The following is a 13,661-nucleotide window of genomic DNA, read 5'->3' on the forward strand; positions in this document are numbered from 1 at the left end:
ACTCACTTCTGTATCACATGAGCATAAGGCATGAAGCTCCATGTGAGATCAAATGAGTGAAGGCAGCTCTGGGTGCAGCTGCAGCAGAGCTGCAGGCTCAGCTCTGCATGGCAGGAGCCAGGGGCAAGAGGATGTTCTGCTGTTCAGATGGAACAGCTGAAACCTTTCCCAACAGAGGCACCTGGGACCTGTGGCCCAGCCAGAGCACCAGACACACAAAAAATATGGCAGAAGCTGAGGTATTAGCAGGAAGAGCCCAGACTACGCAGCATGCAGACTGTGAGGGGGTAAAAGCCCAAGCAGCCCTTTGTTCACGGCACCAACTCCAGGAATTTTTTTTTTTTTTTGTGTCATAATTATATTAAGTACTTCTGCTTCTCTGCTACAGGAACCCTTTAGCCAGTAAGGAAACCTGGTCTGACTGTGAGAGGGAAGTGAGCAGGGAGTGAAAGGAGCATCTACCGGGTCACCTGTGGTGAAGGGGCCTCAGTCCCAGTAAAGTCTCTGGTGGTGTGACTGTGACCACCTAAATGCCTTCTGGATGGTCAGACTGGGATGGATGTTCCCCCAAGACAGGGAAATCAAACATGTGAAGAGACAGTGCATCACCTTATTGAAAAACAATTTCAGCAGAAATAAAATTCAATGCATTGTAAAAACGACTATTGCTTCAAAATTAATAAGCAGAAGCAGGAATTTATATGCTCACTGTAGGATCAGTTGAGACACAGGTTCTGTGTTTGAAGTTATGTTATCCAAGGTGTTGCTTCACAATTCATGGCAAACCTAGAAGGTGAATGAAAGATCTGGAAACATGACATGAAGAGAAGAGACTTCCTGGATGAGCAGCTCCAACTCCCATCAGTCATGGGCAGATATATAATGTGAGAACTTCAGAGTTAGTCAGCTTGATCTCATTCCACTCTACAGGCAGGCTGTCCTCAGTCCCAGGCCTTGGAGGGTGAGACAACTGTGCAGCTCATAACGTGTTCCTGAGTGGGTTATTCCTATTTCATTACTTGCCATAATTCCACTCCATTATTTGATATAATGTATTTGTTTGTTGCTTTGTTTGTTTATTTGGAGGATTTGTTTGTTGTTTGGATGATGATGATTGTGTTTGTATGTTTTTATTTTGGTGGGGGTTGTTTGTTTTTGGTTTTGTTTTGCTTTTTTTTATTGTTCCTTTTTTCCCCTCCCTTGAAGTCGAGTTACCAGATCAGCTTGGCACGATCCTCTTCCAAACACAAGCACTCCACGTTGAGCTGTATTCAATTCAGTTTTCAGTTATCTGTTTCAAGCAGTGACTTACAGGTCTTAAAACTTCAGACACAAAGCCAGAAGAGCAGGTTATCCTTTCATAATACATTGCTTGGTATTCACCAGCTCCTTGATGTTTTCAGCAGGATTTTTAAACAAATATTTGAGGGGTGCAGAGGGGATGATTTTTTCCTCCCTTCTTTGAAACTGTACTGGTACTTAACACCATTTTGGTATGAAAACCACCCTTCTCTCAAGTGCCACCATCTTACTGCTGTGGCATGATTGCTGTCAGAGACCCCATGGAGCTTCCAAAATATTCCCGTGCTGTGTACTTTTCCTTGCTGGATGGATACATTGGCACAGCTAGAGATTCAAACTCTCCTTCCACACTCTGACCCATGGGTTGCAGTCACTGTTTGTAAAACTATTGTTATTCCACTAGATGGTACCACAGTCATTGCAGACACTGGGATCTGCGTTTTTGTTCTGTAATTTGAGACTAGCTCGCTCATCTCGTAATTTTGGCATTTTCCTTTTACTCATACAGAGTAAGTAAGAGCTGATGGGAAAACTGAGGGGGCTGCAGAACTGAATCCTGTGGAATCTCTCTGTTTGAGGGTACTGAAATAGTTAGAAATGTCAGAGCTACAAAATGAAGCAAGGACTTCTCATTTTAGGCTGAGTAAGACTTTTACTCAGTCAGAAACAGCCAAGATTGACCCAAATGTACCATATTTTTTAGAACTTGGGCCACTAGCTGATATTAATAGATTTTTATCTTACCTGCTAAGGAAATATCACCCACAATCACCAAGACAAAAAAGAAAACAAGTATAAAAAGCCTCTTCTTTGGAGCATAAATGCATAGAGGTGCATAAATGCACTCTGAGGTCCTGGGATTGTGCACATTTGATTTAATTGGTAATTTGCAGATACAAACTTATTCAGAAAATATATAAGAGCAGTCCTTTTCCTGATTAAAAAAAAAAAAAAAACAAACAACCAAAGTAAACATCAAACATGTGCCTTACTCTTTAATTTGCTTAGAAGATATGGCATAGGTATATCAGACACGTGAGCAAATACATTTGATTCTGGATTTGGGTAATTTTAGAAAAAGTATCATCCTTATACAGAGATGAAGTAGAACTTAAATCAGTAAAAGTAGTTTATGTCAACATTTCCTTCAAATATAGTCTGTGCTCCCTACCTTGACTACCTGTGATTATGTGCCTGTGTCAAAACAGTTCTGTGACTGCTTACCCATCAATCTTCACTGGAATTCTGAAACACTGTCAATGGACAACAAAGTGTCTTAATAGATCAAAAAACCACTTTTGGAAGCTAGCAAAACTAAAAAATATTATGTAAAATACGTCCTTTCAGTCCACTGAGTTGGTATAACACAGGTACAAGAAGTGTACCAGATTCCAGTCTTTGTTTTGAGATTCTTGCCAAACTTTTTCTCATGCCTTTTGACTTCATCATACATGTTGCACCCTATCAACAACAAGATCTCTTCCTCACCTTGGCCAATGTGGCCATTTGTCACTGCAAAGGGAAAGGGAAGATGCTTGGTCTGGTACATCTCAGGTCAAAGCTACATTAGGTGGCATTCAGCGGCTCCACAGTCACCTTCAGGATGCTCTGTAGGCTTCTGAGGGTGCTCTGTGATGGCTTTAATAATTCCATTTATGCTTTTCCCCCTACCTCACTCTGCTCTTGTCTCATATTGAGACCTCTCTGCACTATTACAAAGCTTTCAGCTGACTTACATTTTTTAGTCAGTAGGTCAAAGAGTACTTACCATATCACAACAGAGACAATAGTGAAATGCAGTTAAGTCTCACTTAAATTAATTTGTTTTCAGGAATGTTTTATTAGGTGTTACCATCTCTGAATGTATTTTGTAATCCACAGGGGTTTTTTTAAGTGCTGCAATGGAAGATTGCATTTCTGCAGACTTGCATAGTCCTCTGCAGGCCACAGACAAGCAGCAAACCTCAGAGCTGTGACTTTTCCTCTGTCAGCACCTCACACTGAAACACAGTGCTTAGCAACAGTACCTACAGAAAGTGCTGCCCTTCAACAAGTGATGTCAAACAAGGGTTTAAAATAATGTTGAATATCTCTCACAATTGTTTTAGTAAAGCAATCTTTCCAGGCTGTTTAGTAACTTCATCCTGCACCATAAATTTTATCTCACCTCTGTGTAAGAATGACTTTTTACTGACAGTCAACCAAACCCAAATCCAAGGTTTCTTTTCAAGTTTGTTAGTACAGCTATTGTGATTTTTTTCCCTTTAGTATGGACACACTTTCTGCACTCTAAGAAATGGCTGGATTCTTTGTCCTCTACTATCTCTATCCTCTACTATCCCACTGCAAATGAACCTCTTCTGATAATTAGCCTTTGAAAATGAGTTTTGAAAACTGTTTTTTCTGAAGAAGTATTAATTTTTGTCCACCTGAGTGATTTTTAGTTCTTAGGGATTCTTGCAGTTACAGAGTAGCAATTTGGCTAAACACTGTCATTCAGCCACACAGAAATGAAGATAAAGATTAAAAATATCCTCTCATCTCAAAATTGCACAAGAAATATGTATTAACATAATTTATTTGCCTATTTGTGATCTGATCATAAAGCTGTCATAAAGTCTTTGATCATTACACCCAATTGGCATTTCACTTCTTTATTTATGTAGTGTAGATAAGAAAGGATTTTACATCAACAGTTAGGCATGGATGAAGAAATTAAAAGTGTTCATGAAAACCAGAAATACAGCTACTTCTTCTGATTTAAAGCACTTTTGGCAATGACTGCCGAAGTTTATCAAATCAGAAACACCAGAGTCTCATTGAATTAAATGACTAATCAGGGGAATCTTTTCACAGTGATTTTTATTATGGCAGTTAGCTCTTTATATGCTCTTCAGAGAGGCGAATGATATTCTAGTGTAATTAGGTACTCAGCACTGAAAGCTTAAATCACTAAAATTCAATCTGGCATGAAATACTAAGGCTGAGAGGTTTAGATTGTTCTAACATTAACTAATTTATCTAATATGACACTAAATGTTCTGTGCTCAATTCCTTGATTGAGTTGAATGATGGTGGTGTGATTCACTGTGCTACCTTATGTTTAATCAGCTTGACTTGTCTGAATGTCTGACATTTACAGATGTCTTTGCTCTAGCATACTGTTTCTCCTTGTGTTTTCCCAAGATATGGTTTGAGAGACATTCTGATGAGTCTCAGTGATTTATTTCTCAGTAGATCTTCAAATGGACTCTGAGAATTAAATATTTTTCCCACCACTTCATGTTTTTTTCCATTGTGAATAAGGAAAAATATTTAAATTTAGTCAATTTTCCTCTTCAAGGTCAAGTCTCTTTAGTCTCATCATTTTCCATCCAGAATTGACTCTTTTATTATCATGGCAAAGGGAATATTATTAGCTTATATGTGCATAATCATAAGATATTCCTGTCAGGTTTCTTGCAGTGGATGTTTGTTTGTAATACAAGCCATTAGAGTTACAGTTAGATTCAGTAGGAAGCCTTTATTTTAGGAGCCTTCACATTGCCCAAATTTAACTGTGTTGACAGAAGTTTTTTCCATGTCTGGTCTCTGTTTTATTCTGGATTTATTTTGACAGTTGGTGGAAAGCTTTCCACTTGTTCCTGCCCTGAACCCTTGTTTTGCTTGAGTGAAGGAAGGACAACCATTTACTTTTGTCTCCCTGGTCCTATGTCAGACAATATATATTTGAAGGTTTTGACAAAAGGATCCTATAATCCAATATGGGGTTGTGGGGATTAGCTAGAAGTAATATGAAGGAAGATTTTACATGAATGATCATGCTAGTCTATAATTTCTTTTTGGAATCCTGTCTGGTAGTATCACCCTGAACAACATACAGTGAAGTAATTGTTTTAGGTGACAGTGATTTGGTTTAAACCATGTTTTCAATCTCACTTAACATGCATGTGGGAAAATATGTATTTTTATGTAAAATATGTATGTATGTGGGATTTAGATTCCCAATACATTTGACATCTAAAAATACATAATTTACTTAACAATACAATGCTGGACATATGCACTTACAAAAAGTAAGAGCTACAAAGAAAAATGAGGGTAGAGAAATACTCTTATGGGCTTTATCCCAGTGGCAGAATATGAGAATTGCCTCTTGCTTAGAGTGTGAAATGAGAGTTGCTCAAGGCATGTTGCACCTGGGGCTTTGTATTCCTGGCTCTCTGCTGTGAGAATGGACGTTCAGCAGGGAGGAAAGCAGAATACAGGAGGGTGACACTGAAGCCTCAGTGTGGAATGGACACTGGACCACAGGGTCCATTCTCTTATGGTTTTTCAAGCACTCTCCTTGGATTTTTAATCCCCAACCTGCTGTGTTTTAATTGACCAAAGAAAAGTGTTATATATGGCGTATTTTTCCTGCCATCCTCTGGAGACAATGCTTATTTATGGTAGTTTTGTTTTGGAACATTGTGTTATGCGTATTGCTTTGTCTTAGGGAATGTTGGTCAAAGATGTTTGCCCTTTGCTCTGGCTTCAAGTTGGACTTTACAGTAATCATTTGTTTTATGGGAAAAACTCAGTTCTCTGTGTCTGATTTTCAAAATGTCAGCCTAAGTTTCCTATGTGAGGTAATTTGTTTTTAAGACAATAAAAATCAGGTAAAAATGCAAAGTCAAAAACATTTTCTTGAGTTACAATTGAGAGTACTAGGCAAGATATTCAGAATAATATGAAAAACTGTGTAATGGGCATTAATAACCCAACAGCCCAGAGCTCTCTTTTCACTAGCTTTATGTTTTACATTTTTTTAACAGTTTTAAATAATCTGGTTATTTTTGCTGTGAAATCTGATGAAGAAATAATTTTCAAGTCAATTCTGCCTCAGTGAGTCTTAAGAGGGAGAAAATTATTTTTCAATAGTAATTTTAAGGGAGCAAACATTTCTAGGGAAGCAAAGTCTGTAATGTATATCCTGTTACACTTGCTGGTGGCTGTAGAAGAGAAGTCCAGGAACCAAATGTCATGGTCAATGAGAGAAAGAAGCAGCCAGAGCTAATTAATGGAGTAATATTGAAATCTTACAATGGTTTTAATGCATAAAATAGTAACAAAACTTTTGAGTCATGTGTTTAATTTTGGACTGTATGTATTGGCAGTCAAAGCATGGAGACATTATGCTTGGGCTTTATGTGTTTTTATGATCATGGTTTATATATTATATACAGTTTGTAATATTTGTCTTTATTTGAACTGGTAATTTGATTCTTTGAATGATTCTTTGCAATTTGTAGTGGTATTGCAGAGACTGGGCTGTCCCTGAGGATTGCAGAGCCCCAGGGTGGCAAGCTGGGCTCCTACCTGAGTTTGTGCTCTCTTATCCACTGTGAAGTTCTGAGAGGAATCTGGTTCTGTCTTCATTTGTTCCAATCAGGCATTTATAGATAGAGATGGTGTCTCTCCTTTGCCTTCACTTATCAAGGCTGAATAAACACTCTGCTCTCCATTTCTGGTATTTTTTGTGCTTTAGCCTTTGACTATCTTAGTCCTTTACTGGGCTGGTTTCTTTATATCCTAATGTTGGAGATGATAGTGCAACATAAAAACTCTTCAATGACTTCCAGATCTTCCAGTTAACAGTAGATTTATGCCCTAATCAAAATTCCATGCAGTCATAATTTCTGCAATATCTGTAATTTTCTGTAGATACTTACAAGCTTAATATAAAATGGAACCACTTGACTAGGGGAGACTGACCACATCTGAATACTACATAGCATAAAAGCTAGCTTACCTTTCCTGTTTGCGGGGAAAATTATGGTTAAATGACTGTCCTGCTTAGGAAAGGATAATTTGAATATGTTTCTTTCCTATGGAGATAATTACAGGAGTTACTCTGCTGTTGAGTAAAAGGTGGATTATACCTACTACATTTTCCACTAACAAGTCAATATTTGCAAGTCAGTGTATTATTGCACCCTGAGTAGATTGCTGATCTCAGGATTTGACACCACTGCTGGCTGAGCCATTAGATTTAAATAAGGGTGGTTTTATGTCAAGGGAATAAATGTTCAGGTAATTTAGGTTCTTTCCATACTGAATATCAACTGTGTGTAAATCTGAGGACTGAAACTTTAGACACGGGTTCTGAAACTGAGGTTGAACATGCCTTTATGCACATGCCCAAATCTGATCTTCATTTCACAGCTCAGGCATTTGCCATTTATGAGAAGGGAGCCTGGAGGCCACAGATGATCAGATTGCTCAGTATGTTCCATTATGGCAAACCTCAGTGTCTTAATAGTGATCTATGTGATGGTGACTGGCACAGCAATTTGTTTTGAAGGTGGCCATGACAGCAAAGCTATAAACACCAATAGATAGTGGTGTGTTTTTTTAATGCCTTATTCATGAAAAAACTGGACAAGAAATGACTAGTACAGAACAGGTGGTAGGTGCATAGTTAGATGTTCTCATGCCAAAAAGCAATTAGTGCCATAACTTTTTCTTTTTTTTTTTTGTGTCAAGTAAGCTTAAGGAGAAGCTCTTTTCAAGAAACAAGCACAGAACTGACTTTGGATTCATGCATATGTATTAGCTCTGTGTTTCGAGTTCTGTACCTGAATTGCATCAGAATCCTAGTTTGCATTTAAGAAAATGCAAATCTAAAGTTGTTATGGTTTTGCTGTGAGAACAAACAAGTCTAGTGTGAGCAAACACTTACATGCCTGCATCTGTAGGCAGCTCTGAAAAAGCAGAGATCTGTTTAACCTGGGAAGGTTATTAATATCCACATTCATATTCACAGTATGGATTGAGTCTTGCAAGCATTCTACGAATAAAACATGCCTTGTGGGAGAACAGTAGAAGTGAATAGAAATATTGGAGTTTTTCTTGTACCATTACTTTATGTTTAGAACAGATCCTTAGTGTCAGTCTTCTTTAGGAGCCATGCCATTGTTGCTTCTTCTGAAGCCAGGTGATTCTCCTTTACCAATGAGGTCTCTAGATCCTGGCCTAGGACATGTTCTCCTTTTTCATGCTCAAAACTGGCTCTAAACTTCTCAGCAGGTAAAATCAATCAGAATGGAGTGTTGATCGGCTGGAGGGCAGGAGGTCTCTGCAGAGGAGTCTGGACAGGCCAGACTGATGAGACAAGGCCTGTTGTGTGAGGTTCAGCAAGTCCGAGTGCCTGCTCCTGCTTTTGGGCCACAGCTCCAGACCGCACCACAGGCTTGGGGAAGAGTGGCAGGAAAGTGGCTCTGGGACCACAGGAGAGGAGCTGGGCATGCTGATTGACAGTGGCTGCACCTGCAGAGTGTGACCAGGGGCACCTCGAGCGCTCTGTCCAGCACTGCCAACAGAATGAGGTGTTGGAGCATGTCCAGAAAAGACCAATGGAGCTGGGGCAGGGTCTGGAGCACAGCTCTGATGAGGAGCATTTGAGGAAGCTAGAGGGTTCAGACCGGTGACCTTATTGCTAGAGGGTTCAGCTCAAGGGTGACCTTATTGCTCTCTACAGATCCCTGAATAGAAGGTATAGTGAGGTGAAAGTTGGTCCCTTCATCCAGGTAACAAATGACAAAACAAGGTTGTACCAGTGTGTTGGGAATTTAGCTGCTAGAGAATGGAAAATTACAAGGCTGTGGCTAATTCCAAGTCCTGCACCTGCAAGATAGCATGTCCTTGGGCCTAGCTGTAGTATAATAACAAACAGTGAAAGAGACATGAGAAAAGAGAGATGTAACCCCTAAGGAATGAGGAAGAGTTCATGGTATAGTTTAACCAATAGATTGCTAGGCTTACAGAATATTCATAAGCTTATTATTTGCTGTATAAGTGTTTGATACTTTCTTCAATAAACTGGACCTGAAGGACCGAACCTGCTGGGCCTGTGATGAACCATATGGTGTCCTGGTCCCCTTCCCTCGACACCAGTGGATGCTTAGATTGGATATTAAGAAATTTCTTCACAGAAATTTTTTCAGGCATTGGAACAGGCTGCCCAGGGAAGTGATGGTGTCAGCATCCCTGGAACTGTTAAAATAAGGGTGGGTATGGCATGTAAAATATACTTTGATGGTGAACATAATGATAGCCTAATAATTGGCTTGGTGATCTTAGAGGTCTTTTCCAGCCTTAAGGATTCTGTGGTTCTGTGAGTCTGTGAATCCTATGCTTTTGCCTTGGTGTATTTTGTTGAAGAGACTGAGGAGCCTGGGCTAAAAGACTACAAAGAGAGTCATGAAAGATTTGGAATGTATTGGGTGATCTCAGAGACCCCTGAGAGGAAGGACAGGGGTGTGTATTCTCTCTCTTTACAGTGAATCTCTTGCTTCTGCTGCTTCACTGCGCACAAACCCGTTCTCCCTATATTTGGCATTCACAGATACCTCATAGCTGCCTACATTCACCCCTTCTTTCTCCAGTGGGTTTTTCCTACTGTTTTTATGGAACAGGAGAGAGGACTGATCTGGGACACAGCTGGAGGGAAACCCTAGAGAACCAATCATTCTTATCCTACCCTGGCCTTGCAGAAGACAGCTGCTGTCTCTCTGGGAGCTGAAGAATGCTGCAAATGAAGAATGCTGTGTGGCAAAGAGAGCAAGAGCAGGAGCTGTGCATGTGGGCAGCTGGCCAGGCTGGACACCCAAACATGCAGAGCTGTGTTGTACATTGCAGTTTGCTGTGCAAAGAAGTCTCCAGTTCTCTGTGCCCTGACAATGAACTGTGGTGGGATAGTGGGACAAGCCAGCATACATGAGAACAGATTGAAGTCATGATTGTCTTGGTGGTGATTGTTTGACAATATGATTTAGCCAGAGAAGTTGTCTTTTGAACAATGTTAATTTAAAAAACTGTGTAAGAGGACTTCTTCTATAAAAAAACTCACCACTCCATGATACAGTTTAAGCAGTAGAAATACAGAGGATTTGGGAAGATGTTTCTTAAAACGAGAAATAGGATTTGCCATAAAAATATATCATGTAAGAGGAAGAAATATTGCATGAAACAAATGAGAACTGGATTAAACTGAAAAAAAATCCATTGTCAAAGTGGTAAAAAGACTTTGCATTTTATTGCTGGCATAGAGTAAGTTAATTACTATAATATTAATTAGTTGAAAAGGGTATCTTTTTCTAAATAGAGCCATGCATTGCTTCTTGTACCATATCCCTTCCGTACAAAAATATGATAATTCAAGCAAAAAAGATACCGAAATGCAGAATGGTGGAATGGTGTTTGTCTGGATGGATGGCATGGTGAAGACACAGGTGTTTGCTAGGATCAGTAGAATTTTTCTGAGCACTATTTATTTATAGAAAAATGCAGTTTTACTTCACTAAAAATAAATATGTACTTGAATTGATATTTGGTAGTAATTTGGTCATAGCAACCACCCTGAAGTTTCAGCATTCCTGAAATATTTTTCTTCCATTTAAATTCTTGGTACTTGGCTGTTAAGAAGGTTCACATCTGCAAATCTCACTGGGTATCGCTTAAAAGAACAGAAAGACAGATATACACACTATGTCAAATGTGACCAAAGAGTTCAGTAAATACGTGTGAAATCCGCTGGAAAATTTCAAATAGAGTAGCTCGAGTCACTAGGTGGGGAAAAAGTAAAAAAATAAAAAAAAAGATGAAATTTTCATGCTTAAAAACCAGAGAAATCCTGATTAGCAATAGTAATAGGGGTGAGTACATTTACTGACCAACAAGGACAGACAGAATCTTTTAAATAGCTCTTATTTTTGAGTCCTATAAGAAGTCAAATTTTGCCTTCCTTTATAGTGTTGGTTGACTTTAACTAGCATAAGAAATAAGAGGTTTTGGCCATTTATTTTGTACTGTAAGTAAAGCCAATGATTTAGGCTTTGAAATTCAGTTTGCAATGTTAGATTAATTTGGTATTCTCACACTCTTGCATCCCACTGAAAAAAACCTAGTACATTAAAAAAACCATGTTCTTTAAAAAGAAGAGGAAATGAAAAATTGAACTTCACAGCAAGACTTCCAGAGACTCATGTGACCAACATAGCCTTGTCTACTTTGAATTTTAGTAGATCAACTGTCACTAGATTTACATTAAGGTATATCTAATCTATATCTATCTATATCTATATCTATATCTATATCTATATCTATATCTATATCTATATCTATATCTATATCTATATCTATATCTATATCTATATCTATATCTATATCTATATCTATATCTATATCTATATCTATATCTATATCTATATCTATATCTATATCTATGTTAGTGCAAGCAGCTGTACAGCATAGACATGTGTGTCTGATTTTCCTCTCATACCTTTGGAGTGTCTAATGTCAAGGTGATTTCATTTGGGTATATTGATGCTTGGAATTTATTTCTGCCTTTACTTCTGATTTTCTTTCTTCCCCCAGCTCTTTTTGTTGATGTTAACCAGGTGTGAATGATATCACTTGTTTAAACAGGCAAGTGGCCACTTCTACTCACACATCTGACTTGCTAAATGAATTAAATGTTCATTTAGTGTGCAGATTACAACTTATATTGCCTCGTTTTCTTTTTTTCTGCAGGGGTTTAAGCTTGCAAATCCATGACTGAGCTATATCTTGTATTAAAAGTGAAGCTAATCTCTTGGTTTACTGAGGTCATCACAGAGACAAAACCAACTAAATCTTCATAATTTTTCAGTCTTTCTTTCAAGACAGTGAACAGTTATAGCACAGTTCCAGTGCAATGTTTACTGAAGCCACCTCTGAACTGAAATTGGACACCAGCATGAAAGAGTCATTATCAGACCAACAACCAAAGTGCAGAATCTTTTCTCCAGGTAGAGAAGTGCACCAACTGCATTTAGTTTCCAAAAACAATCTGGGAAGCACATTAGGGGTAATAGTGCCTTTGTCAAGCTTACACCCCTTAAATTTATCAGAACTGCCATTTAAAAATACCTGCTTGGTCCATAGCCAAATATTTTTTTCCAGACTGAATAGTAAAAATAGTAAATAGTAAACTGACATATTTTATTGAAAACTGTAGCTTGGTTCTCAATAATATTAAACTAGTTTATCCCTGGGTCTAGTGCCACATATGATTTGATTCATCAGAGTAGCAAATCAGGAATCCATCAGGTATCCATCAGGAATACTGAAAAGATGCTTAGATGAGGAAGTTAATATTGATGTTTCACTCTGTTCTTTGAGTTACAGTAAAGGAAGTGGTCACATCTGGGTGGGCTTTATTTGGATTGTGATGGGAACTCTGCCAGGTCACAAGATCTGCTTCTGTTAAAGATGCTGTGTTCATCTAATTCATTTCAGAGAAGTCTTTCATAATTAGCTGACTCACACACTAACATGATCCAATCCAGATGAAGGGAGAGGAGGGGAAATGGTGAAATAGCTTGCAAAGCTACAGCTCCCCTCTCTGATTTCTATATTAACTCTTGAAAGCCCTGTATTCATTATGTCTCTGGAAATGAATGAAGAATCTAACTTTAATATATTTTATTTAACTTTCTAATGTCATTTGTAGAGGATTATAACCATTAATTGATTAATGTTACAAGAAATGTTTTGCAATTGCTTTAAGTGTTTTAAGTAATGAGATGACATCAGAGCAGTAGATATTGGGAACTCGAATGATTACTTTGCTCACTTTATGACCAAGTAATACAAATGTGTGTGATATGTGATGTAGACCTGTATTTTATCTCAAGGTTTTTTTTACTTTAATCAAAATTCATACAAACTAAAATTATTTGAATGAATACATCAGATTTCTAGAACTGATTTGTTTCATCAGAGTGTTCAGGGGGATGTCAAGTGAAAAATCTGGATTATTTGGTGGCCTTTATCTTCTACATGGTGCTCTCTCATTCTTATACTGTTGGCCTGGGTGGCTCATCTGGCGTTCTGTTTTCAAAGACATAGCTTCAGTGTAGCTAAATCTGAAAAAAGAAAAAAAAAAAGCAAAAATATATGATTGATTTATTCTTCCCAAATCTGGTAGAAGCATAAGGCACTCAGGTATGTCCCTGGATTCACACTTCCTCACAGGTCTATCCTGATTTGGAAGATCCTGTTTCTCATAGAGAGAAGCAATGCCTCAGGGAGAGGTCTTGTATGAGCAGAGGTTGTCTGTTGGATACAGGAGTGGGGGCTCCTGGAAGAATGGAGAAATGTTTCATACACACAAATAAAAGAGATTTCAATAACCACTGGTTTTTTAGTTGTGGTCCTCATGACACCTGCATAATATAATTATTTTTTAGATTCCTGATACAACAGTTCTGATGCTGAGCATTTTTTAATCAATTATGCTTCATGCCATACCTGTGATGCTAGTAGCTAAGAAA

The sequence above is a fragment of the Zonotrichia leucophrys genome, chromosome Z (assembly GCF_028769735.1).
Source record: "Zonotrichia leucophrys gambelii isolate GWCS_2022_RI chromosome Z, RI_Zleu_2.0, whole genome shotgun sequence".
Lineage (NCBI taxonomy): Eukaryota > Metazoa > Chordata > Aves > Passeriformes > Passerellidae > Zonotrichia > Zonotrichia leucophrys.